Below are 5,796 nucleotides of genomic sequence, written 5' to 3' on the forward strand. Positions count from 1 at the left end.
CTAGGAAAAAGGGAGCGCTCATGGGGCCTGGCTAATGGCTGGATCAACTGCACTCAATTTTCCCTCAGTCTTTCAAGAATGTCAGAATCCAGAGAGAATCTGGAAAGAAACCATATCTATCCTGACAGCTGAATTCAACAGAACCCTGCAAACCATTTCAAGGGCCCCAGAGAAGAGCAGTTTATAGGTTTGTCCACTAAACCTGCTTCTGTTTAGAACCTCATCTTAAATGAGCATGATGGTACACACCCATAATTTCAAATTTTGGGAGGCCGAGGCAGGAGGATTGTTTAAGTTTGAAGTCAGCCTGGCTACAGACTGAGATCATGTCTCAAGGCCAAGGCCACAGCAAGCCTCACGTTAAATGTTCCCATATCAGTCATACAGTTTTCTTACACTGGTTCTGACTCTGAATCCTCAGAGAAGAGAGAAAACCTGATTACTTCAAATAGCCCCTCTTCCTTCGTCTACCACCTGGGGCTGCTGTACCCAAAGGCACCGTCTCCCGTCCCCAGCCCCCAACATCTGTCCCTGGTCTCATCCTTGCTATGGCTTCATCTTCCACTCTCTTCATTGGTCTCCTTCACTCTGCTCTGCCACTGTGAAATTAGCTTACATGGGGACGGAGGAGGGTAATCGTAAGAAAATCATCTCTGGGGGTTGGTTAAATGGCTCAGCAAACTGGCCACCAAGCCTGATGTGAGTGTGGCAGGCAGTCCTCTGGCCTCTGCACGCACACCATAGCTCAGTGCACCCCTCCCTCGATAAATAAGAGCAATAACTTTAGAAATCGGATCTGGAATGAGTTCTTCTGAAGTATGACTACTTCCCACATTTCCCCTCCTGCCTGGTAGCGCTAGCATCTTGCCGCGAGACTCAGCGTAGTGTTGTGATTACTGGGAGGCCCTGGGATTGAATGTCCCCAAGGGTGTGTCCCTTCACTACTATGATACAAGAATTTCCAGAAACTGCTGAAGAAGCAGCAGAAAGGACCTAGAGAGAATGAGTTCTGCCCAAACACAAATATTCAGCTTTGTAGAGGGGGCGCAAGATGCAGCCAGGGCTGGGACCAGGGAGATCAGGAACCTAGCAGAGTTCTAGTCCGGGTGTGCGCAGACAAAACCACTCACCACCTCCGCATATGTGCAGCGCTTAGAGCTCACACCTGCCCTCTGAGGGCACAGAAGACAGATGCTGATGTGGCCTGTGTGTCGTCACACATGGCTCTGTGGGCTGCAGAGATCCCTTTCAACATAGATGGGTAGTCAGGAGAACGGCAGGTGAAGGTCCCTGAGATTATAGCACTTCTGACCACCCCCACACCCGCTGCTACCCATCTAGGAGGAAAGCCCTCCCCCTGAGGCTCTGTGTTTGAATGTGGCATAGAACATGTAACCCTGGGTATGGCCTCCATGGTTTGGGGTAAGATAAACACACAAACCAAGGGCTCCAGCCTCCCCATACTCTAAGAGACCGCAGAACTGAAAGACATGAAGGGAGCCCACAGGCTCCCCTAGCTGAAGGTCATTGTACTCTCTTGGCAGGGTAGAGAATAGCGTGACTCTGTCAAGCAGCAGCCAGAAGTGGGACTGGAGCCAAACCCACTTTCTGACACCCTCTGCCTCGCCCAATCTGTCACATTCCAGATCTTTCATGGGCAGATTCAAGCCTGCAGGAGCTGTGGGTGGGTTCCAGCAGAGTGGTGGTGGCCTGGTATTTTGCCAGTGGGGAAACGGGGGGACTGAAACACTCCTTTCTCCCTTTCTGGGCTGTAGGCGCCTGGAAGGACTTAATAGGAAACTTAGTGGGTTTGCTGGTGTTGGACTGGAGAGAGGCCAGTGACTGCCACTTAGGACAACTGTCACTTCCTCCGGGATGTCCTCCTGGCACTTGCTGTACCCCAAACTCTTATCTCCCTCTGGGCACTCGCTCCTTGTGACCCTTGAGCAGGCCAGAGGAAATTGGGTCGGCAGCCCGGGAATGCCACTGGACCGCCTGATAAAAGTGGTTGTCGCCACTACTGCCGCCAACGCTGAGGAGAGGAGAAAGGGAAAGGGTCCCGCCCTGCTGTGCTCTCTTCAGCTGATCCTGAGTTCTAGGGCTTGTCTGTCTGCACTCTGAGTCCCATCATCCCCATACTGCCTCTCAGATAGGCCAGCCTCCCTCCTGCCACTCGGCGATGCACTTGGCTCATTATCCCCACACCCTTTGCTGAGAGGCCCTGGTGCCAAGGGTGCCTGCCCTGCCCTCCTCCTGTACATCACTTCAAACTCACCTCAAATTCCATCTTCAGGGCCCCTCCTGACCTCACGGTCCATACTATCTTTGAGGATCTGCCAGCCCAGCCCTGCCGGCCAGGACACTTGTGCCCTGTTCTAATGACTGGTACCCTCCCAGCTATAACTTGAGCTCCATGAAGACAGGGGCCACACTTGGTCGTCCTGTACCCTCTAGCACCAGGCAGGGCAGAGCAAAGTCAGACACTTGTCGGCTGAGGAAGCATGATGTGGCAGAGGCCTGAGGCTGAGCTGGTACAGTCAACCCTGTCTCCTTGACAGGTCACAGGAGGTCATGAAGCCCGGGGTCTGCTTTCTGCCCTTCATGGAATAAAAGGTCTCAACATGTGGATCACAATCCCTTTAGCAAACCTCTAGCTCCAAAAAAAAAAAAAACAAAACAAAAAACCCACATTTACATTACAATTCATAACAGCAGCAAAATTACATTTATGAGGTAGCAACAAAAATAATCTTATAGTTGTGGGTCACCACAACATTAGGAGCTGTATTAAAGGGCCACAGCGTTAGGAAGGTTGAGAACCACCGGTTAGGGGTTATCCCACCAAGTGCCTGCCCCACCAGCAAGTGCCTTTGGAAAAAGCCTTGGGTTTCACTGCCAAAGGTCAAAGTGTTTCACACATGGGGTCACTACCACCGTCCCCTAACCTCCCTGATCCAATCTCCACGGGTCACCTTGGAATAACTGAAATTCAGTATACTCCATGCAGCTCACCAGCTGGAGGAAAAGAATGAGATGCTTCTAATCCAAGGAAGAACAAAACCCAATTCATATTGCTGGGATTCTAAGGATACGGCAGCAAGGATGGGCAAACAATGGCAAAAGAAGCACCCTGAAAGGGCACCAAGTTTTGGGGTACCTCCCAAAGTCCCTGGGAAACCTTTGGGGACCCGGGAAAGCCCATCATTGTTATCCTAGGGAGAGCAACACAATCTAAGACATGGAGGGTGAGATACACTGAACGTGTGGGGTCAGGTGTGATGTGTTTCCTGTATGTGGGGTTGACACCTGAATTGATGCAGGCATGAAAGGCAGGATCTAATTCCAGCCCAGGCCATCTCTCTGACGACCGTGATGGCTCCAGGTACCACCTACAACTTTTAAACCTGCATGGTGCCACTTCAGAGAGGAAAGCGAGTAGGAACCTCAGGGAGCCTGTGCCCTGAATGCAACTTGAAGCCAGTCAACCACCCAACTCTAGGGGCCCGGCCCTGCCTCTGGGGAAAGCAGGATGGAGCTCTGTACCAGGTCACCATTGGTAAGTCAAGGCTGTCCCTCTGTGAACCAGCCCACAGGCTGGCATGAGCCACACATCTCCACACTCACCATGTTGTTCCAGATCCTGAGGGTGAGCATGCTGGGATCCTGGGGCGAGGACCTCTCCTGGAGGAGAATGAGGTAAGAAAGGACTCTGTCACCCCACCCCTACCCCGAGGATATGATGCTGTCCACCTATGTGGACAGGGCCTTGGCCCATCCAGCTCTGTCCTCTAGCCCTTCCTCAAGGAGCAGTACATTTATAGGAGTGCTGTCTGGAGTTAGGGTTTGGAGGTTAGGGCTGGCAGGAACAGGGTGAGTCTCTGGTTTCTCTGTATTGTTATAGAGCCTCCAAAACTTAACGCAGAACAGGAGCAGGTGACTGGGAGGTGACTCCATTGGGGCAGTGAGGCATGGGCAGGGAGTCCTTTCCAGTATGAACCATGACTTCAAAAAGCAAGTAAGTCTTGGAGGTGGCACAGTGAGGCCAACAGGTAGGAGCTGGCAGCTGTTCCTCCACACAGCCCTGAAGGCTCAGGGGCTACAGAGACCCCATTAGGCAGGCATGTCCGTCTCTCAGGGCTATACAATCCTCCTCCCTTGGGGAGGAAGACGCAAATGCCTCTCTCCAGGGATGGAGGTAGAGGAGCACACAGAAGGAAAAGCTAGAGGGAATGGTCTGGAAAACAGCAACCTCTGTAATCACAAAGGTGGGAGGGGGTACCCAGGGCTCCTCAAGCCATAGGACCCGAAATCTTCCACATGCTAGCTTGTGACATCCACTCCAGACGGATGGGATATTAATAACAGTCCTTGTTTTACAGGTGTGAAACCAAGGCATGGGGAAGCCAAACTCTTTGTATGAGGTCACACAGTAGGCCCATTCCCGACACAGGGCTTTAGGCCAGGCTATCAGCCTCAAGGCCCTGCCTCTCAGAATCTGCCTCACGGGTCTCTGCAACCCCATGAGGGAACCACATGGGAAAGGGTGAGAGACTACGGTGGCATTGTTCCTGAGACTGCACACCCGGTATTCAGGGAAGGCTGTGGATTCTGCGGAGGAAAGGGGGCTGGGAGGAGGCAGGGGCAGGTGTGCGGCCCAGGCTTCCTCACCATCTAGTATCCATACTCGCGATGCCCCGCATGGCTCACTCACCGAAGGTGGTTCTACCTCATAGAAGGCTGGAAAACCACTGTGAAGGATTCATATTTGTTGAACTTGCTGGAGACCAGGAGACCTTCCCAGGTTTCCTGGAGAAGGGACAAAAGAGTGCCCGTTCAAGAGCCCACACCAGCCAAAGTTGTTTGGCATATGAAGACCCTCCTTCAATCAGCTCTACACATCATACCAAAACCCTCACTCAACCACCTCTACACGTGACTGACAACTGTGTGCTGCTTGGAAGGCCCCCCTTGCCTTACACTTTGGGGCTGTTGAGGACTGCAAAAGAGTTTTCCCTTGCCTCTGAAGCCCCAGCACCAGGGCGTACCAGACAAAGATCTGGAGACGGTTCTCCGGAAACTCAAGAAGTACAAGGCAGCCCTGCACGCCGTGGAGGCTAGGTCTGCAAAGGCACGTGCCACCAGTGTCCCTTGCTCCCACTCAATCATACCCAGAGTGGACAGTGCCACACAACTGTGAACTTACAACTGTGGCGGAATGCCATCTTGTTAACACAGGTCAGCGGGCTCTGTATTCTGAGCTGTTTGCCAGCCAGAATAGCAGCTTCCACTGAGCCCACCACACTCCACTGGGCCTCCTTGGTCAACTAAAGTGTGTGGCATCAGGAACCATGACTTGCCTCCATACAGGCACCATCTGTATGGTGTGTACAGTGGGGATTTCTGGGGAGGAGGAGGCTGGGACAGGCGCATGGCCCAGGCTTCTTCCCCATCTACTGTCCACATATTCAAGGCCTCACATAACTCACTCACCGAGGGGGCTTCCACCTTGGAGAAGAAAGACTGGAGAACCAGCACCAATGGTGGTAAAGAACGGTTGGCACAACTCTTCACTAGCTGTGGAAAGCATGAGGTCCCACTCCTGCACAAGCTGTGCCTCTAACCGTATGGGTTCCTCCTGGGGAGAACTATGGGGGTGCCTCTCCTTGGCTCCCAGCAGCCCTGAATTTAGCTAAGTCTTGCTAGAGCTGGTTAGCCCATTGTCCCCCACCCTCCCTGTTCTCCTCCACCCTCCCATGTTTCCCTGAACCAGCAGCCCAGGTTCCAAGTGGGGCTCAC

The 5,796-nt window shown here is 52.8% G+C and overlaps 1 protein-coding gene across 1 annotated transcript in view; it reads right to left on the reverse strand.

The window, feature by feature from the left end:
• LOC130865188 (uncharacterized) overlaps nt 1–5,796 on the reverse strand; it is a 90,356-nt gene that overhangs the window by 84,543 nt on the left and 17 nt on the right. Inside the window, exons 2-3 of the mRNA XM_057756084.1 lie at nt 4,712–4,806; nt 3,625–3,681 (exon numbers count right to left, since the gene is read on the reverse strand). The gene's annotated coding sequence lies outside the window, so the exon portion shown is untranslated. The remainder of the gene's footprint in view (nt 1–3,624; nt 3,682–4,711; nt 4,807–5,796) is intronic.

The sequence above is a fragment of the Chionomys nivalis genome, chromosome 23 (assembly GCF_950005125.1).
Source record: "Chionomys nivalis chromosome 23, mChiNiv1.1, whole genome shotgun sequence".
NCBI classification, from domain to species: Eukaryota; Metazoa; Chordata; class Mammalia; order Rodentia; family Cricetidae; genus Chionomys; species Chionomys nivalis.